General features: G+C 50.5%; 1 protein-coding gene across 3 annotated transcripts in view; it reads left to right on the forward strand.

The window, feature by feature from the left end:
• LOC126575460 (longitudinals lacking protein-like) overlaps positions 1-21,869 on the forward strand; it is a 55,793-nt gene that overhangs the window by 2,666 nt on the left and 31,258 nt on the right. For 2 of the 3 annotated variants that reach the window (XM_050236164.1, XM_050236166.1), the window contains exon 1: positions 18,972-19,102. The exons of the other annotated variant lie outside the window; for it this stretch is intronic. The gene's annotated coding sequence lies outside the window, so the exon portion shown is untranslated. Of the gene's footprint in view, positions 1-18,971; positions 19,103-21,869 lie in introns of those variants that run through there. 3 annotated transcript variants of the gene reach the window in all.

The following is a 21,869-nucleotide window of genomic DNA, read 5'->3' on the forward strand; positions in this document are numbered from 1 at the left end:
GAGTATATTGGAGAAGTGGCACATTTTCTTCGTTGGGCCCCCGCGCCTCGAGTGGGTTCTGCTGTTGGAGCTGATCCATCTCTCTACCACTGCGATATGTTCTTATTTTAGAAAAGGAATACTCCATCCGATGGTGAGAGCAGCAGCAGGCGGCGGCGTGTGTGTCCAGCCAGCAACACGCGGCGCGAGGAGGTCGATCCCCCCGAATGGATGCTCCTTTGAGGACGGGGGCACCTTAAGCAGGCGAAAATCGTAGTATGCTGCAACACCGCCACCGCCTACTAACGATGATGATGATGGGGAGCATGATGAGGACAAGGTGGAAGGGTGTCCCGCAATCTCTGGCGTGTGGTGCTGGTACCTTTGACGGAGATAAATCACTTTCTTCTTTTCCTTCGAAGAATGAAGATGGTGGTGAGAGCGCGGGAAGAAGGATGCTCACGCGGGGGATGTATTGTCGAATGGGATCGAGCGGAGCCGCCCGCGCGCCTTCATTCGCCCAGAAACAGCAGGCACGGACATGCCTTTTCTGTCTGTCTGTTGTCTCCCTCTTTTTTCCTTCTCTCCTGGTGGCTAAAGGCCGGATTGATCGCGAGCGCGCGACGATGATGATGAGAGATGGAGAGAAGGTGCTATGGATGGCTGACTTGCTGGCTGGCTGGTTGGTTGATGATGTCATCCCTTCGAATGGCTGTTGTTCGATCCGCACGCCGGCGGGCGACCACAGCGGCAGAGCCAGAGCCAGGGAGAGCAGCATACAAGCGACCACCCCCCGACACTTCTCTTTAGCCTCGGGGGTTCTCTTTTTCCAGCTCTCGCGCCTGTCTCCACCACAACGACGACGACGGCGACGACGACGGGACCATTTTGGAAAACAAAAAATCCTTCACTTTCGGATTACTACTACCGTGGAGTGGTGGAATACTTATTTTGCCAGCATCGGTCACTGTTCGCCGCGTGTGCTATTCATAACGCCCTACCGGACACACACTCCCTCAGGTTGATGTTGGGCCCAGTGAGTGTGTTGGGAGCAGCATATACGCACGCACGGGGGAGGCACGATACACCAAAAAAAAAAAAAAACATCACGAACCTTCGCATAAGCCCGCGTTTCCTTCGAATGGGGGGTGGAAGTGGGGGGAGGGTTACGAGAGGGGACACATGATGATGATGATGATGATGATGATGCGGTGATGGGGTGATGGCGGGCCACTGATCGGCTACACACAAGCACACGAGAGAGTGTGGTGGTGTGGTGGCTACGTGCTGTGCTCGTTAATAGTTACCATCGGCATGGTTGTTGATGGTTTACTTTTTGGGTTGGCGGTCTCTTCCACCTACATCGAGGAGGAGATCAGCACCACCGTGCGTGTGCTTTCCGTGATGTTGCTCGATGATGATGATGATGATGGTTACACGTACGAACCGAATGCTCGCACACACGATCAACAACGACGACGACGACGACGCCGCCTCGCATACTCTATGCTGTCTTGCTCGGTGATCGTGAGGGGCGCGCGCGGCGCCGCTCCCGTGTGGATGTCGCAATGGAATTCGCATCTTTGTTGAGTTAATGGAAGAAGGGGGTTGTGGCGGAAGGAAGGAACATAAATGGCAGAACGATGACGAAGGAAACACTACACACCAGCAACAACCAACCTCCTACCTCTTGTGTATGCACACGCAACGTATGTTAATCATGCTGCTGGTGTATGGGCGTCGATGCGCTAAGCGTGTATAGGTGGCTGACACTTAAAGGGGCACCAGCCAGCCAGCCAGCCAGCGGGAGACGTAATGAGAGGTAGTGGTGTTAGAGAGGTAGTAGAAGGGTCGTCACCTTGCCCGCTGTGGCGCTCTGCTAGGTGGATTGTCGCGATTGCTTTTCGTAAAAAAAGCCCCAAATGAAATGGAGAGAAAAAGAACTGCCGCTTTTAAAATGCGAGATGAGGGTATTTAGTTTCCATTTGAGAAAAATGTGCTGGCTCTCAAAAGCAGAAGATGACGTGCACGTCCGCACACACCTCACAGTGATCCTCGCGCACTGGGGCGAGGCACATACGCATATTAACCCCACGACACGACAACGACAACGAAAAGCACACCTTCCTTAAGTGGGCCGCGCGCGCACATTTGATGCTTGATTGACTGATGACCGGCGGTGGAGTTTCCTTCTCGAATATTTCTTTCGATATTTTTTTCCATTTTGTTTTGTGGAAACCGAGTACACAAACAGGCCAGGCGCAATGGATGAGGAGGAAGGCTCGGTATGCGCCGGGGGGGGGGGGGGGGGGTTCATAAATGGCCTCACACATTCAAGCACACTACCAGCAGCAGCATGAGGCAGTAGATCTGCGTTTCTGTTGTGTGGGGAGCGATCGAGCTGCTTTTACGCGCATATGGTGGCTCGTGGGTTCCCCCTTTTTGTCGCGTCCGCTCCGTAAGTATGCTCGCGTATGTGGAGAGTTGTGGACCCCGGGACCGCGACTGGGTTGTGTGGCCCCTTCCCCCGCGAGTCCTCGAGCTTGCCGAGCTTCCGATTGCCGAGCGCGCGCTCGAGTTATAAAAATGGAATATGGTGTGGTGGGCGGCGGCGGGCGTGTGTTCTAGTTAGGTGTGTCGCCCCCTTCGCTGGACCCCCCCGACTATGAAAAGCGGGACTAGAATAAACGACGAACACACTGATGGTGGTGGAGGGTTCGATCGTTATACGGGTTGGCTCGAAAAAATGTGGCAAGTTGCGCACGATCGTGGCTGGAAAACAGAATGGGGAAACCTTTTCACTTTATTTCTAAAGGTAGGAATACACGAAGCGTAAACTCTCGTATAAACTCAGAGTGTAATGCCAAAAAGATTATACTTATGTCAAAAAGATTATAGGCCCGCGGAGCGTAAATCCGTGTGTAAAAGCAAGCGCAAACTTAGCACCAACATGAAGCGTAGCGTTATGATGGATTCAATGTTCTTCAATCGCTAATATACAGTAAAAACATCTTAAAATATTAAAGAAGATGTTCAGAAATCAACTTATCTCGTCGATTTATATTTTTTGTGGCCAAAAACACATGTAATTGATTTAATAGCATAGTGTAATTGCAGGTGCACGAATGTAATTGCAGTTGACTTTTCGGTATAAACTTTTATGCGATTATGCCTGCCACACGAAGCGTAAACTTTTTGGCATTACATTCTGAGTTTATACGAGAGTTTACGCTTCATGTATCGCCGGCTTAAAGAATGGATAGGGAAAAAAGCGACCAGAAACATATTAGTTGTCTAGAAGAGAGAGAAATACTAGCAGCATATTTATTTGCATGCTTCAAGTTTTAAATTGATGTGGCATATTTTACACAAACTTATAAGCCATTTTCCTGTGAATTAAATGAAGTAAACAGTGATCATCAACAGTATTAACTCTCTAACTAGTAAGCCTTAAAGATGTATCCAGTACACTGCTTGACAACAATTTGCTTGCTAAATGGAGCTGATTTCTCAATGGAATTCTTATCTCTACCCTCAGCTATTACTAAAAAGAAGTAGTTTGTGGAGGTAGAAAAGTTAATAGCTTTAAAAGACCCGATCTACGCCAACTCTCGTTGTAAAGAACATGCCCTATAGCCTCTCCCAGTCCATGACTTCAGCGTCCCGAAGAATGTTTCGCGGCATGTGGGTAATTTGCATAAACCATTAGCATTGGCGAGAGGTTTATGCTGTTTCGATGGCTCGTTGTGGTGTTCCGATCGACGTCGATCGTCGAGTTGAGCACTCGTGCGCACTTTTGTGGGTCACTTTCTGAAAACAAAAATCGGGAAGCAACGGCGACACTCGAAGGCAGCACGAGAGTGTGTGGTGGGGGTTATTTGATTTACCAATTAATGGAAAGCCTCTCCCGTGTGCCGGGGTGGGCTGTCGTCATCTTTGGCTCCGTTGGCCACCCATACAAGGCGTGGTATAGGTTCCCTTTGCGAAAAAAGGGACTACGACAGCTTACGCTTCTTCGTACATTCCAGTTGTCAATCCGCTATCCTATTTAACATGTTTCTTTGTGTTGTTGGCACACATAAAAAACGCACCATCGTATGTATATATGCTGTTTGTTGTAGGCACGCGCCCATGCTTACCTCACTTTGGTGTAGGCTTCAACACAAAATAACCTTAGGCCACAAACGATTCGCCAATGGAAGGAGGAGGGCTTGTTGGTGCTGAAGTACGCATATACCTGCTTGTTGTTCCCGTCAATGTCAACATGTATAATCAGCGTGAATTTAGCGCTCGTTCGCTTGCTCGCTCGCACTACTAAGAGCCTTTTAGCAGCAGCAGCAGCAGCAGCAGCAGCACCAGAATAAAAAGAGAGGCCTGCCTGTCAGGGTTGGTAGCATAAAATGGTCGAGGTGACCTTTTTTTTATGCATCATCCACTCTGCGAATGGGATTTCGGACTGGTAGTTTTTTTACACACAAAAAAAACCCCTAAAGACCTAAGCGCCAAGATTTAGCACAGCATAACTCACACTCTCGAACCGTTTCGCGTGCGCGCCAAACGGCCAAACGACGACCAAAATGCGCGGCGCGCTCTCTTCTTGGCGAATGCATCGAGCGAGCGCGGATCGTTAGTTTGCAAAAAAGCATCAGTGCTTGGTGGGCCCCTGAGGGGAGGGCAACCATAGCATGACACGGCGGCGAAGGACCGCCAAACCAAAAGTCAATGTCGGCTCTCTCTCTCGCGAGGAGCAGACCTAGTAGTAGGAGGTTGAGTGTTAGAGGGTAGTAGAGGAGACGCAGACAGAGTTGTGATTGCGGCGAATCACACAAGGGTCTGTGAAGAAGGTGGCAGAGGAGGAAAGGGAGGCAAAGTGCAATCTTGTAAGACTTTTCAGGGTCTTTCCTGCCTCTCGCGCCCAACCCCACAGCCTTCCGTTGTTGCAGCTGCCGCTGCATGCACGCGTGTAGAATACCTGTTTTCGGTGTTTGCTCTGTTGCTGCTGCTGCTGCTGCTGCTGCTGTTTGCTCGCTGTTGGTAATGTGCAACATTAATAAGCGGCTGCCGTGCACTCTCGTCATCGTCGTCAGCAACACATCATCTGTGTTTGTGTGAGGGTGGTGCTGGGGGGGTAGCATTTGTTTTTTGTGACAAGTTGTAGTAGTGGTTACTCCTGATCATGGTGTTACTTTGAAGCATTAAATGGGATGGATTTTCTTGGCTACTTTACAGTGCCACTCGCTCACTTACTCTCCACACTACTCTAGAGCGCTCCTTCGACGTGTATTTGTCTCCGTTTGTTGTCTCGCAGGGGCAGAGAGCATCGGTTTGTGCGCCACCAAACTCACTCACTAATCAGAATGCTTCTGGTGCGAGGTTTCTTGCTTCGAGCGTGGGCATATGATGTTTCTCGCGGTCTCTTTCACTCTTTAGTACACAGTTTGCACTAGCGTGGCGTGGCATGGCGTGTTGTTGCTGCCTGCCAGCCTGCCTCTCTGCCATGGCGTGTGTGTCTGGGTGTCTAACCCTTACCTCTCCTCCCCAACGTCTCGCTTACCTCTCTCTGGCACATACCAAACGGTAGTAGCAGCTTCCCTCTGTACCATTAGCGCTCCCTTTTGCATGCTGCTGCTGCTACCCGCGAATCATACACCTTCTCGGCGGCGGTGGTGGCTGCCTTCTAAAAAAACCCACCACCTCCTCCCCAGCAGCAGCAATCCAACATCATCGCACCAACATATTGATGTGTGCGCTGTGCTGTGGTGGCGGCTACGGCTGCTGTTGAGCTTCGTACGCTGCTGGCATCCAAGGAGGTTGACCTTGAAATGTATAGTTGTTGTTTGCATGTTATATTTATGATTATTTTACATGCGCGCGTTCTCTCTCTCTCTCTTCCTCTGTCCCTCGCTCGCTTGGTTTATCCTAGGGACGACGTCGACGAGTACACCTTGTCTCTGGCGCCGATCTCGCGTAATGATCTTTTCTTCGGAACTTGACCATCAAGTGGGAGGAACTGCTTCTCCTCAGCGTCGTCAGCGTTGGTTGTGTAGTTACATTAGAAACACAACCTGGACTGGAAAATCCTATCGAGTGCGTTGCTGCTGCTGCTGGCAATGGGGAGAATAACTAGTTTGTGATTAATAGAGGGGCGCGCACTAGTTTTCCGTAGTGCGCGAGATCATAAATCAGAAGCATTAGTGTGCAAGCTCTAGTATAGGCAGAGAGCACTCGTTGTGTGTCTCCCTGTTGACATTCTCGCAAACGCACAAACGACGACGCCAACAACGAAGTTCGAGTTCACTTCCTGTGGCTCATATTTTTCACATGAAGCATGATGTGGCCTGAGAGGCCTTTTTAAAGCCTTCCATCGTCATCATCTCATTGCGTTCACACTCGGTAATTACGATATCTGCGCACGGCCGCTTGGTGTGGTGGCATAGCTTGACTACCTCATCCGCATGTAGTAGAAGGAGAGAGAGATAGAGAGGGGCTTCATATAGAGACTAATTGACTCTGTGTGTTGGCGAGGAGTATGATGCGGTGTTGTTGGTGGCTGTACGCAGCCACCACCGCGCGACGGTTTGAATGAGTTTCAACTCAGGGCTAAGGCTAAATGGTTAGTTGAGCTTTTGTCCGGTAGCGCGCGAGTCACTCCACAATTGGCCTCCCTCTGAAAGCGAGAGAGAGAGAGGAGGTATACCAGTAGTAGTAGTTGCTTATGATGATGGTGACCTTCATCAGCATTAGCATTATGTTTTCGTTAGTCCAAAGAGGGATAGATGTGGTGGTCACCGTTTATCGGGGAGGGGAGTACGTTCTGGTACGTTTTTAATGGGAAACCTTTTAGATACACTTTGCGTGCCTCGAGCAGTGTTACTGACTGGCTGGCTGGCTGGCTAGGTGGTGGAGCACTACTACTACTGCTGTTACTACGGAAAGAGGTCTCACCTCGCTTTGCGCTGTCGATACAGCACACCCCAAAGGTGTAGAGAGAGAACCGATAAATCGTAATGCAAAAGCAGCGGAGGTGCAGCTTGTAGGCATCCGGAAAGTTGGATGGAAAAACCACTCGTTCATTGAAACCGGCTGCCAGTCAGTCAGTTTCCAGTAGTGTGCTGTAGACTTGGCTATAAACTTGGCTGATCGTCTATAGCGTTTGTTGGGGACTTCACTTATGTTGGTGAGGTATGTCCGTTTATGAGCCACATCACCACCATGCTCTCTACTACCTACTTGGTATGGATTTTGCGTCCAGCAGCAGCAGCAGCAGCAGCAGCAAAAGAAGGTTGGTTGCGCTACGTGGTTTGCGCGATGGAATTCAAGGTTCAAGGTAGCTGCTCGCTATGTTGGTAGCGAGCTCCTCACAGCGTGCCCAAACGCCTCCATCTCCATTTTGCGTTACCTTCCTTTACCTTTGTCAACTTCAACTTTGATCTAAAAAATAACACGTCAACCTATACCTATGTTGAGCTAGGTAAGGTATACCACATAAAGCGCCATATAGTTGATGGAAATTTCAATTGTCATCATGGTAATGTATAAAAAGAGACATTTATTAAATGAAATGCGTCTTTCACTTCGTCATATAACGCTGTAGCTTCTAATCTATTAGGTGTATGCATTGAAATTTGCTGTTTTTTTTACCAAATTTTATCGGTTTTTTCTCAATAAATCTTACCTAACTGTTTACTAAAAATATTGCCCATCGTTAGCCACTACTTTTCACCATATTTTGGGCAATTTTCGAATCCTATGTCGAAAGAACTACTCATCTTTTGAAGCATTTTAGGCAAGAACCCATTATTCGATACTTTCATGAAGAATGGGGTGCTGTGCTTCCAAACAATGGACTTTTCAGCCACCAAACTTGACATTTTCAACTGGAGGAAAACCTAAGTTGTAGTCAATATTACGAGCAGTAACGTATTGCGTTTTAAATGTATTTAGTTCAACATTAAAACGATATATCATATGGGGCCGTGAACCTTTCCCAAACAAAATGGCGCCATGTAGTAGCAAAACGGAAATATTCAATGCATGCACCTACTACAGGAAATCATAAGATCTTTCGATAGAAATGGGTGATTGGAATCGATATCTCTGCTTTTTGTAATTAAAACGCTCTCGACGATTTGTAAAACTTGGAAACGAAATGAAATGACATCAACCGTTAAACGGGATTCATCCAGTCCGGTGGTGCTTCTGCATTCAAACATCCAAATCTCGGCCACACTCCGATCCTCACCCCTGGCTGGCGTGTGCCTGAATGGTATCCGAACCGCTGGTGCACCGCCGAATATTGTTGTAGGGGTTCCCGGTAACTTTAGTTAAAATGCATCCAGAGAGAAAAAAAGGGGGATTGGTTGATAGCGGTAGTAGGGGTCCTTGGTGCCCGTGGCCTTATGCTGCTGCTACGTGTCCGTGTCCGTGTCCCAAAAACAGAGGGGAGGGAAGGGCATCACCACGACCCAAAACTCTCCTAGCGGCGGCGGTGGCGGTTGGTGTGTGGCAGCTGGTACGATTCTCGGGGACAACGGGAGTCCCCTGGCGTTCCATGCACACGTGCGCGCACGATCCTTTTCATTCCTTTTTCCGACGCCTTGTTTTTTTGCATTCCTCATTCCTCTCTCCCCACATACAGGCCGGCCGATTGATCCTCTTTTCAATTGGGGGAAAAGCAATCCGAAAAAGGGATCCTGTTGAGCAAAAGAAGGAAGAGAGAGAGGGAGAGAGCGAGAGGGGAGAGGGGATGTTGGCGCTGCTTTGGCGTGGAAAACGTGACCATCTGTTCGGTTAACCCCGGGGAACCGTGGCCGTGGCCCAGCCTCTAGCCCAAGTGCATCATCCGCTCCGCTGCCCGCTTGTTGTGCACGTTTTCACCAATTGGCTCTGTGTATGTGTGCTGTAGCAAAAGGATATCCTGTTTATGTTGTTTGCCGTTGCCCTGGATGATGGGGTGGATGGAGGAGGAGGAGGAGGAGGAGGAGAAGGAATAGGGTTGCAGCAGCACATCACTTCGCTTGGTTCACGCTTTCCACGGATCCGAAACCCAGGGGTGTCCCTTTTTCGGGCTCGGGGGTTGGCTATCTCGCTACGAGCAGCGAGCAACGCTGAACATCAGCGAGGGAGCAAACGGATGCGATGGTGTTGTATGTTTTGCGTGGGGCAAGCAGACGACGACGACGACGCACCCTTGTTGTGCGTGTCCCGATGCTACCGCGCTGCAGTGATTGTTGCGAGAGGATTCAGAAGGATGGCAGGGCGAAACTGCGACGCATTTTTTGAAGGTCGAGCGCATCACCAGGATAATAAAGTCCCATGGACGGGAATGGTAGAGGGAGCGAGAGAGAAAGGAATGGTTTATTCCGTGTTCAGGGACTTGGGGTGCACATCGGTCACGAGGAGGAGGAGTAGGTGGAGGTGTAAAGCCTAGCTCTAGGATGATTTCATCTCGCCAACACCACCACCACGCACACGACGACGACGCATCATGTTATCTGGCCCTCTGTATCTCTCGGAGATCCTTCTTCATCATCGTGAGCCAGTCGGAGGAGGTTGTTTTCTTCTCTGTGTGCGTGTTCCTCTTGTTGTCCGTCCATGTCCTGTCCCTGGTGGTGTGTTGTTTGGAAGCTTCGGGGGAGAGGAACTCCCTGAAACCAATTGTTGTATTGCACGCCGGGATTTACTGCCATCGTCGTCGTCGTGTTGGTTTGCTTTGTGGAGTTCATTGGCGTCGAGGGTAAAAAGGATCACACATAAAATGGTGCGCCCTTCTTGCCTGCCTCTTCCTGTCTCTGCCTGTCTCTCCCTGTCTCTGGGTGTCCAAGAGGGTGATGATGAAAGATCGGTCGATGGGAATGTAAAACAACGAACGAAAAAATGTGGATGAAATGGAAAGAATAGGAAAAGCAAAGTAGTAACACGGGATATTGGGATGCCTTGCCCTGGCACACTGGCCCTGGCTTGCCAGTGGGATGCCTTGGATGCCTCCCGGTGGTTGCGCTTCATTTGTCTCTTTTGCTTTTTCCTTTCTCTTTTTTGTGCATTTCTGTTGTCGATCTCAAAGAAGAACCCCCTTCGACAGCAAGGAGTACAGAACAGAGTGAGAGAGAAATAAAGAAAGAGAGAGAGAGAGTTAGGCCACGGGCTTTTTGGGGTGCGTGCGCCCTTTTTCAATATCCGTTTTCCCCCTTCAATGGTTCAACGGGAAACGCACCGTTGTCGACAGAACAGCGGCAACAGAGAGAAAGCGAGAGAGAGAGAGAGAGAGGAGGAGTAGAGGCGTTGTGGCGTAGATCCTGTTTTACGGGGTTCTCCGGTCGGTCGGGTGGTTGGTCCCCGGCGCACGCTGTTGTTGACGCGTCGTAGCGATCCCCTTTTTCTCGTTTGTAAACTACAGAGAGCGGTGGCGAGGGCGAACGTTTCATTTTCCATGCGAAAAGGGTCTGCGTGTATATGCGTTTATGGTGGTAGTGTGGGGATACCTGATCGATCCTGCTGCTGGTTGGTTTGGTTTCGTTGTGTAGGGAGATAGCATCACGACGAGCCACCACTACCACGACATAAAGGTGTGCGCCCATGGTGGTGTGTGCGTATTGTAGGTTCCTTTTTCGAGGGGATCATGGCGCTACCTTCCTGTGCGCCGGAACACAGAGATAGCGGCGGGGTCTGGGTACAAAGTAGGGGTACACCGAGCGCCAGTGGAAAACTGTATGCCCGCCGAGCCGCGTGCGGCACCAGGAGTGTGTGATTTGTTGTGATTTTGGTCCTTTTGGGTAGCAGTAGCAGCGGCTGCAGGATCGCGTGTCACTTTTGAGTGAGTTTAAAACGAAGAACCTACCATCCTGTTGGTGAGTCAATAGTTTTTCCTTATTGTTGGACGATTATCCTTTTAACGGGTTGTTATCAGTGAACTATTTCCCATATAATAGCATTAAGGCAGGAAATGGTGAATTAAGCTGTGTTATTGCTGATGCAATTGCTTTTCGATAACAGATCAAATATTGTGTCAACTTTTATTGTTTCTTTATCTGAAATATCACATTTATGATCGTACAGTTCCGGACATACATTCTACAAACGACCCTTTCCTCGTGAAACTTTATAAAGAGGATCATTTGGAGTTGCATTGATTTGCTTTAAATTTATTTGAATTGATAAATGCTGCTAACAACTATTGCCTTCTGGTCTAAATAAATAGCAGATCATCGATGCAGAGATAAGCTTCGATCGAAGTCTTTTGATTTGAAAGGAATTTTGCACTTCTTCCATCCTTCCATTACTTAAGTCTGATCAATTTCTGATCAGCCATTATAGCTGCCTCGCCCTCGAGCTCGAGTTACCTCAATTGCGATCATCATCATCAATAGTAGACCACAAGCAGCAAAAGGAAAATGCGATTGGCGACCGGTTTTTCACCGAATTGCAAACGGCAGCAGCATCAACATCACCATCACCCCAGTGCCAGATGGTAGTACGTTGTATTAGCTTAGGGGTTAGAGACCGGTGGGGGATAAAATCCTTATCCCTCTCGCTGCTGAACCCCTGGCGAGTTTCTCCTCTCTCTCGGTTTCTCTCGCTACCAGCAGCGGGATGATGCTGTTTTGTACACCAGACGTTCCGTCGTTCCTACCCTTCCTTGCCATTTAATCATCCATCTGGTGGCCGGTTGGTTTCACGGTACGAATATTATCCCCCTCGTCGTCCAGGATACGCGATATCCGGTGGCCATGCCACACCACCGCGCGTGTCTGTGTGCGTGCATGACAAGTCGAGGAGCGGTGGAAAGGATCTCTCGACGACCGCGCGCGCGCTCGTGTGTTGGTAGAGGTTGGGTTTCGGATCGTGCAGGCAAAGCGAAGCCACACATTTGTGTCCCCGCTGTGTGGCCCCTAATTTTCACGAAAAAGGACGTGGTGACGTTCGGTGTGAGTGTTTGTGGGCTCTTCAATGCGCATGTTGAATATCGAGGGGGATCACCACGTTGATGGTGTTGGTGCGTGATGGATCTCTCTCTCTCTCTCTGTGAACAATTATGTTCGCATGTATGTACGTGTTTGTATGCTCTGTATGTGTAAAATGGAAAAGGCAACATCCTCCCCCTTGGCCATCGTATAGCGAGCGTAGATCATCGTGGTGTGGTGTTGAGGTTCCCGTGTCTCTTCCAGAGGACATAAGGGGTATGGAGAGCTGGAGCAAGATGGGAATGGTTTTTCCTCGGTTTCTTTGTGCCACTTTTCGCTGCGGAGCTACACCATTTTGTTTCCTTTTTGGGGGGACACGCTTATACAAATGTTTTCTTCCATTTTACGGTCGCCACTCTATATATTTGTAAAGGGGAGGGGTTGTTGGTGGGGGGGCTGAGGAAAACTGGAGAACGATCATGCATGTCGCTGGCCGCCACATCGTCGTAGCTTGTGATGAAGCGAGTGAAACAGTCAGCGAACGAGGATATCATTTTACGATCTTGCGCACTACCTCGTCCAACACAGACACAGACACAACGAATATGTTGCGAAAAGGGCAGCGCTAGGGGGAGGAGAGGTTCGAGAAGCTTTTCCGTACTGCGAACGTGGTGGCTGAGGACAGGAGCAGCATGAGGATCTCTTTGCACACGCATACACCGATAGCGACCTCGCTCTCGATGGTCATGCGCAGAATGGTGGAAGGCCGCTGTTGCTGCCGACTCCGACAACACCACAAACGGGGACCATTTTCCCTTGCTCCTCTCGGTGTGTTAGCAGCGAGGGACAACGCATCCACTATTTCCCCCAATGCGCTCGGTTGCCATTGAGCAATAAAAGAAGAACAGAGAGAGATGCAGAACGCGAATGCTTCTCATCATCCTCAATTCCATAGTGCTGCTGTGTGGTGTGGTGTGGTACGGGTGTATGGTGTGATGATGATGCCCAAAGGAACCAGCAAGCAAGGACACGTTGAGTTAATGCGCAGTAGAAAATGGCCACACGCGATGGCAACGGTGTGTGGCGCTCGATTCTCTTCCCTCACGCGATGATCCTCCTCTCCCTGTTGCAAACATTTGTGTCCCCATTTGATGTTAAGTTGTTCTCCAGTTTAGAATCTTATGCTTTCAACAACGATCACATGTGATTGTTTATGAAATTTTCGTTGATCTTTTTTGTTAAGTTCAATTTACCGTTTCCTATGCGACACCATCACAAGGTATCGAAACAATCGAATGGAAACGAATCTTTTGCTTTCCTCTCGTCCATTTCTCGTGCATAAGATCGCGCGAATTGGAAAGTTGGAAGCTCGCGAAAATATCGCTGTTGTTGTCGATATTTTTCGGTGATCTCTCTCTCTCTCTCTCTCTCTCTGGCAAGGAAGAGAGATCTGATCGCGAGGTGCCCCACCACCACTGAAAATGGATCGCTGACAAGAAGGTGCGCAGGCGACAAACGAACAGCTTAACGGCGATGACGTGGTGGAGAAGAGGGGGGGCGGGGGTCACCGCGTTATTATACGCTTGTTTTCTCTTTTTCCTCCGTACTTCCTCACCGCACACACATATGAATGTTTTTTTTACTACTTATCATAGGGGGAGCATCGCCCAAATCTTCTGAACGCGCTCGGCGCGGCTCTGTTTGTATGCAAGAAAAGTTGTAGTAGTAATATTGGAGCGCGCACGCACAAGCATACAAAGCAGATTGTGAAGGCATTGAGGGGGGGAAGTACGCGAGGGGCAACTTTGGCAAAAGGGAGAAAAAAAAACATCGCCAAAAAGCACACATTTTTGTGGAGGCGACAATCAGTCAGAGTCAGAGCCAGCAGCAGAGGGGATGAAGGAAAGATCGGTAGAGAAGGAAAGAGGAGAGATGAGGGTCTGGTTGGAATTCCTTAAGCAGCTTTCCCACTCTCTGTCTCTCTGTCTCTCTGTCTCTCTGTCTCTCGCTTTCGCACTCACCTTCGCCGGGGAGATTGTCTCTTGAATGGCAACGGGTGTTGTGTGGTACGCACCGTGCGCCGAAAGGAAAGATCAATAATCATTTTTCCTTTTCCAGGAAGGAGGAATCGGTTGATGGAACCGTCCGCAACCACACCATCATTCCGCCGCGACACACTTACAGACACACACCTTACCTGAAAGGAAGGAAGGTGTGTTGCCAGCTAGCCACCCTCGGCAGAAAAAGCTCGAGATCGATCGATCTTCTCTCTGCTCTGCTCTGCTCTGCTCTGCGCTCCCCATCATGTTGTTGTCGTTCACTATGCTCGTGTGCAGATCTGCTTCGTGCTCTCTACCCACACACCGTGAGATAGGAACTGAAAAAAGGGGGAACTGTCTTGTGGGTCAGGGAGGAGGTAGCCAAAAAACCGCCCAAAACCGAAAAGATATGGTAACGACGGCGATGAGAAAAGGAGGAGGTTGCTGCTTCGTGGAGCAGTAACCAAATATTCGATGGAAACCAAACCCCAACCTCCCTTTTCGCTGCTCCTCGCTGCTGGCTGATGTAGTGTGTCCCCTTGGGAAGCAGCACCGGGAGGGATGTGAATGGTTGGTTGGGGAAAGGCCCTCGAGCGCCCACACACCTCTTCTCTGCTTCCACTGGGGAGGGTTATGTGTCACCTCAAAGAGAGCAAAGTGTTGGTTCGGTTCGGTTCGGTTCGGTGGGTTGGTTGGTGGTTCATCTTCTCGTCTTATTATTTGGTTGGTTATGTTCCCGGCTGTTGTCTCTCTTAATTTCCCCCCCCCCCCCCCCCCGCGAACGACACGCTTTGGCTTAAGCAGCAGCAGTTTTACCATCCCTGTCCTCCGTGCTCCAAAGCTGTGGTGTGGTGTGGCGTGCTTTGGTTCCTTTTTATCATCATCTCTTCGTCTGCTCTTCGCCACTTCGGGCCTGGCCTGGCCTGGCCGGCTGTCACGCGCAGATACTTTTCCTAAAAAACGAAAAACGAAACAAGCGACGAGACCCTCGAACTGCTGCTGCTTGCTCGCCGGCTGCTGCTACTGATCCCGCACAGCCTCTCCCCGTCTCTCTCTCTCTCTTTCTCTTGCTCAGCTGCCAGTCTCCTGATGATTTTCTTTTCTTTTGGTCTCTTTGGCTGTGTGTTTCGTCTGTTCTCTCCTCCTGCGGGCGGGAGGGTGATGGTGATGCTGCTGCTGGTGGTGGTAGAGGAGTGACAGGGTTGATTTCGGTCACCCCCAATCTCCTTCTCCTCCGTCACCCTATCTTGTGGCTCATTTTCTTTGTGTATCTCTCTCTCTCTCTCTCTTTCTTTTGCTTGCTTGCGATCGCTGCTACTGCGCGCTGGGTTGTATGTGATCTCAAGCCCCACTCCTCGGGGCGATCTTTTTTCCTTTCTTTGCAACTTTTCGTCGTTTTCTCTCTACGGGTCCCCCGATCGCGAGGTTTTTGTGAAGTGTCCTCTTCGTTATTTTCACATTTTTCGGGTCGAGAGTTTGTCCCGGCATGTGCGTGCGTCCGGGCCTCGGTGTGTGTCCGTCCAAGTGAACGATCGCGAGCGCTTTCACAACGCGAACGTGAACAACCCGGAGAAGAAGGAGAGGAAGCTTCCTCGTTTTCCTCCGATTTTTTTTTTCGGAGGGAAAAGGCGATGACGACGCCCGCGATCGCGCGTATGCTGTTGATCGCGAGGATATATGAGCTGCTCTGGTGTAAGAGAGAGAGAGAGAGAGAGAGGATGAGATGAAGGGATGAGAAGTCAAAAAAAAAAAACACAAATGTGCCAGTCTCTCATGTTGGGTTTAGAGTTTCTTATTATTTGCACATCTTTTCCGGTTTTCGTTCGGATATTCGAAGCTGCTGTTGTGGTTTGCGTGATGTGTGCCACGAAACAGGATAATGGTGGAGCTGATGGTCTCTCTGTCCCTGTGGGTACGATCACTAAAATGCACTACCTCCTCCTCCATCTAGGGGCAAAGGAGCCCTCTCTCTGTTTCTGTCTTCTCTCTTCATTTCCTCTTTCTTACGCACCGCACACCACGATTCCCTTACCCCGCGGGGGGCATATGCTGTCTGTTGTGTTTTCCATCGTCGATCGTCTTGCCTGTTTCTTGTGCGCTGCACTTCTCTTGAGCGCATGTCTCACTTAAGTGGTGTCCTCTTCTCCTTTTCCTTTTCTCCTTTCCTTCCGAATCGGAATTTTCCATTCCAACTCCGCACTGTTGTGCGCTTCTTTAAGCTTTACTTGCTTTGCTTCTCGAACAGCTTGTTTTGTTCTGAAGCCGATGAGAATCCTGCCAAGAAAGCTCGCTCGAGAATAAGAAAAACTTTCCGGGCCGATCGTCAACAACAGCAGAGCAGGCGCACCGCGCAAAAACTGGTTGATGTTGGGGGGGACATACGATCGATAAGATTAGTCGCCCGGATGTGGGGCTCTCTGTGGGCCTCGCGATCAACGCGCGAAGGTTGTTTTTGCCTCTCTGGAATGACTACCTTCCTTATATAGGGCGAGGCAGCCCAAATCCCAAGCAAGTTCCGTCCGGCGCCGGTGGAACGAGGAGTGTAGTGTTAATGCCTTTACTGCTGCTGTTGTTGTTGTTGGTGGCTCGACCACAAGGTGGCCTCCTCCTTCGCCGCTCGCTGCTCACATCATCATCCCACGCAATTGATCATTCGATTGTGGATTGTGGTGTTGTGTTGGGTTCGGTTGTTGTTCTACAAAGCAGAAAAAGGTGACGCAGAAGAAGGAGAAGAAGAAGAAGCGAAAAAAGGAATGGAAAAGAAGTAATCTGCTGCGGATTTACACTTCTTCTGCCTTTTTCCTCGCCCGGACGGGGTTGCTTGTTTGTCGTTTTGTGTGCTCCCCGGTCACCCTCGCCAAGCTGTGTGTGCTGCTTCTTCTCGATCCCCGGGGTCCGCGTGTCTCTTGCACCAAACCGAGGGGGGAGAATGAGTTGGCGCTCACGCGAACTTTGTAAAACTCCAATCTTTTTCGCTTTATGATGTCGTCGTTGTCGACGTCGCCTTTTCATCGTCTTTCTTTCTCTCGTGAAACTCCATTATCCATCGCACAACTCCCTTTAAGGTTACTTACGTTTTATGTGACCGGCTCAGTAAGAGCGCGTCCCTGAGTAAGAGAGTAGTTTTACGTGTTTTTTTTTATAGTGTGTTTGGAGATCGTGGCGCTCGTAGTTTGTCGAAATGAAGGGGGAAACTACTATAGGGGACGTTCTGTGTGAGTCACAGGGCATTAACACAGCCGCCAGTAAAACCTCCAAGTAGAGAGAAAATGGCGTATTCCTCGGCCACACTCGGCGACCCCTCGGATGTGATGCATGCTCTCTCTGCATGGTTTCCTTGTCGCATTTTCGTCCATGCCCGGTGCGTGCGTGTGCGTGTGGGAAATGCTCAAGTATGAAGGAGAAGGAACAAAGGATCGGCGAGCAGCAGCGTTGTTGGTACCACCACTACCACACTGGCGCGCGTGATCAAAGAGAGGAAGGGGACATCGTCGAAATGGCAGCTTTTTACCCCCGGGGGCTCTCTGAAGCAGGCAGGGATCACCAAGATGATGAGAATGTTTTCGGGATACACCAATAATTTGAATATCGATTTTTCATTTTCTATTTCACGGATTGTAGATCGCGAATGCTTTTGTAGCTTAACATAATGGCATCTCTTATCGATCGTGTATGAATTGTCGGCCCAAAGTGCAGTTCAAGAAGGGCGATCACGTTTGAAGTAGTATTAATCGAAAAATCGATTCCTTCTCCAGAGAGATCAGTCTGATGGAGGAATACATTTTATTTTAAATTCTGATGGTTCAAGAGAAAAGTGGAAAGGTGGCAGAATGGGGAGAACGTAGTAGATCGGATCGAAACACACCAACGAATAGAGTAGGCCACGAAAATGCGGAGAAGCTGTTTCCTCCAATCCGATGGCAGACAGACAAAGATCGTAGTGCACTTTGCAAAGTATCTTCGAAAGATGTTGGCGAAAACCTGCGTCACGCGGCTAAGAAAAAGAGTAAGCCACGGATTGTTCACAAAAAAGCACACAAACCGGCGCCGCCGCCGCCACCACCATCACCGTCGGGTCGTGGCTTTGCAAGAAAATGAAAAATCCCTTTTTCGATGTGTCATCTTCGCAATGGCGGCGGCAGCGGCGTCATCATCATCATCATCATCGTCCGACGAAGAACGATCGGCGCTTTTCCGTCGTGTGTATTTGTTTTGTCTCTTCGTCTAGTGTCCGTCCGCCGTGCAAGCAGGGGCGCAGCGCCCCCTTCGATGCAGAACTTGAAGCGGAAATGCCCGCCGAGAGAGGACGATCGGAAAGTGCGCGTTTCGCTGCGTATGTGTGTATTGTGTGTCTTGTATGCTTTTCTACTGCTAAGCACACAGCACGGAGAACCCAAGAAGCGAGACACGCGGATATGTCGTCCCGTGCGCGTACGTGCGTACTCTTGACTGCAATGTGTATGTGTTCGGTGCCCTCCAGCCCGATGTGTGGGGGGGATCACTTTAGAGTGTGCCTTCTTGGTGTATGATTGGTTTTTCCTGCCCCGCCGACCAGAAGAACAAGGCGCGCATACACATCGTCTGCCCCCCCAGACCTCAGCCCCATCAATGCGCACACGGATGAGGCGGATGGATGAGGGCAGCAGGGAGGGCAGGGAGGGAGGGAGGGAGGGCTGTTTGCTCTCAGCGTGTGTCGCGTTTCCTTCGGTGGAGGTCGTACCCCATGTTGGTTGAATCGCATGATTGAATGTGCTGCTCGAGGGCACCACACGCGCGGGTACACCACTCGCTCGCTGGTGTGTGTGCATGTGCGTCGTGTTGTTGCTGCAAGCGAGCTCGACGTGCATCATCCGTAGTAGGCAGCGAGGCTCGAGCGAACGGGAAGGGCCGATTCGATCACTCTCTCTCTCTTTCTCGCACATTGCTCTCCCGCTGTGTGCGTGCCGTTTGCGCGCTCTCGTGTGGCAGTGTGTGTGGAGCCAGGTAGTCGGGCAGGGGTTTTCCGCGGCGAGTTTTCGAGGCTCGGCTCGACCGAGGCGGCTCACTTGCTTCAGCGCGCCCGTCCGAATCGTGTCGTCGCTTTTTGGCTCCGTGTTCGCCGTGGAACGGAGCGGCGTTGTGTGAAGTGTGGCGCAGATGAGAGAGTGAGAGCGAAAGAGAGCCGTGCGACCCGATCAAGAGAGTGTGAGTAGTGCAGCGATGTGTGGAGTGGCGGTGGAAGAAAAGGGCGGCTAGAAGGTTGTTTGGGCCAAGTTTTTCGGGGGGAAACCGATTTTTGTGACCAACGACGACCACGCAAAGTAGCGGCTGCGAAACAACTTTGTCCCCTCGATGACGATTGGTGTGTGTTCCGTGTCCGTGCGTGCGTGCGTGCCAGGGACTCCCCGTGTGAACTGCTGCTGCTACTGCTACTGCTGTGTGGTGTTTGTTCGCCATGATGATGTTCTCGTGATCATCATCATCATCGCCATTGAAAAGCAAGCTATGCGTATGATAAGCGCCAATGGCGCGGCGCGTGTGTGTTGAGTGTGTGAAAACGAAGAGCAAGCATAATAGAAGCTCCGCACGTATTTTGTGTCGAGTTTTCTCGTGGCGCGATCTGCGTCCGCCGTGCCGTGTGTTTCCATGCTGGAAGGCGCACTGTGCTGTGTGGTTCACAACTCTCCGAGTGTGCGAGAGCGAGAGAGAGGAGGCTCTGTGCGCGAGCGAACAATCTAGAACGTGTCCGTCCGTCCGTCGTTTCCTTAGCTTTCCCGTTTCCTACTCTCTGCGTAATTTAATCCGCGCGGCCTGCTGCTGCTGCTGCCGCTGCCACTGTGTGGTTGCTAGACCTTTTTCTCGTTCTCGTCTCCTCGAATATCTCCCCCGCCGGCACATTGTCGAGCCATAAGCAGAGCAGAAGCGTTGCTGGGGCAATAAACGTAGAAGGCAACGGTGATGGCAGGAGCGGCAGTTTTCTATGCAAGTCCCTGGTGTGTGTGTCTGACGCGCGCCGCGGCATACTAGAATGGGACAAAACTGCTGCCGCTGCCTGCCTGCCTGCCCTGTGTGCGATGTTGATGATGATGAAATGGTGTGCGTGCGTGTCACCCTGTGCGCGCGGCAATGGCTGCTGCCCCTCCGTTGCCCGTTGTCGTCGCCTGCGGGGGGGGGGGGGTTTCTCGGAATGAAAAAGGGAGTTTCAAAATGGAAGCGCACAGCGGGAAGAAGCGGGACCGGAGAACGATCACAACCTGGGCTGGGGGGGCGGAAAGAGACAGTGAATTTGCTAGTGCGCCATATCCCTAGCCCACCTCTCTCCCGTAGTTTGTTGCTGCATCTTCAACATCAGCATCTTGCCTAGCGCCGAAGAGTGATGGAGACGCGATGCTGATCTCCCTTAGTACAAGCAAAAAGTTTTCATTTTCGTTGAACAAAGTAGAAGCGCGGCGCGTGTGTGCGATGGTGAAAAGCAGACGATGATGGTGGCACAGAGAGAGAGAGAGAGAGAGAGAGAGAGAGAGAGAGAGAGAGAGAGAGAAAGAGAGAGAGAGAGAGAGAGAGAGAGAGAGAGAGAGAGAGAGAGAGAGAGAGAGAGAGAGAGAGAGCACAGTACTTTAGTGGTAGTAGTAGTAGGCTATGAAAAGGGATCCAAGCCGACGTCGCCGTCGTCGCCGCCGCCGTGTGTGCGTCATGCTCACCGTACCATCGGTCTCGCTCTAACCTTGGTGCTTGATTCGCACTCGAGAGCAGACTCGACCGAGGCGAGCGTGCCTTCTCTCTCTGGTAGCTTTGTGGTGTCCTGCTGTGGTCCTGGTGCCGCTGCTGCTGCTAAGCGTCGCACGCGCGCGCGAGGCCAGACTTTTTCGTGTGTTTTTTAGGGGGTGAAGGGGTGAGGGGGATTGAAGTGTGTGCGTAGTAGACAGAGCATTTTCGAAGGTTATTCGAAGCGACGAAAAGCCAGCCGCAGCGCGTGAGGCGAGGGGTTTTTCCTGCGCGTGCTTTTGACCGTTCCCGAGGCACCGCGCGCTATGGATTTCTTGCGAGTTTTCCATGTGGAACAAGGGGTTTTGTTGCGTTGTTGATCCTCCACACAAAAGAGTAAAAAGCAGGTGACGATAGTGGTGTGCTGTTATGTGGCATGAATGGCTTTTCTTCCGTTTTTGAGGAGAAGCCCCAAGCTAGAAGGAGGAAAAGAAAAAGTTAGAACGAACGAGCGATGATCGCGCAGCATAAAGTCTGGTCTGGTGTTGTGTGTCCTTCGTAGCAGGATGAGGATAGTGCAGAGAGGCAGAAGGATGGCCGCCGTCACTCCTGTTGCGAGAGAAACTTTTCAAGGCGGCATCATCGTTCTCGCCAATATTCATACGATCATCACACCACGGGAGAAGATGGATTTGGGGAGAGGCGAACTAACCAAGAATGTGTGTCGGTCGGCAGAGGGTTAAGGGTTTGCTTTTTGAACCATCATCGCCATCATTATCGTCGTCATCATGTCGCCGCGTGTTGCTTCGATTTCTTGTTTGCCAACAGCCGCCGAGACGAGACGGTCGGTGACTGTATGTTTGTTCTCTTCTGTGCTTTCCGAATCCTCAACTTTCGTACTACTGTGTCTGAGGAGGAAAAGGAAGAGGAGAAGTAGAAGGAAGCATCTTCGCTATCAGCACTTTCCATGTGTCGTACGATGCTGCCGGCCCCCTAACACACGTGAAGTTTCATGAAAACGAGGAGGAAGACTCGGTATTTTTTGCTCTGAACCTCTGATTAGTAACGCGCCACCCACTGTGTGTATGTTTGGGGAGAAGAGCGGTGGTGGTCCGTTAATGTGTTCAATGTCCATGTTTTGTTGTTGTGTTTGGGAAGAAAAAAAGAATTTTAAGTTTACGGCGTCCTACGGGTGTTGTCTATCGAAATATAGCTCGCGAATCTGCATTGGACCGGCATAAACCTGTTGATTGAACCCTGGATTTAA

This window comes from Anopheles aquasalis, chromosome 3, assembly GCF_943734665.1.
Source record: "Anopheles aquasalis chromosome 3, idAnoAquaMG_Q_19, whole genome shotgun sequence".
NCBI lineage: Eukaryota > Metazoa > Arthropoda > Insecta > Diptera > Culicidae > Anopheles > Anopheles aquasalis.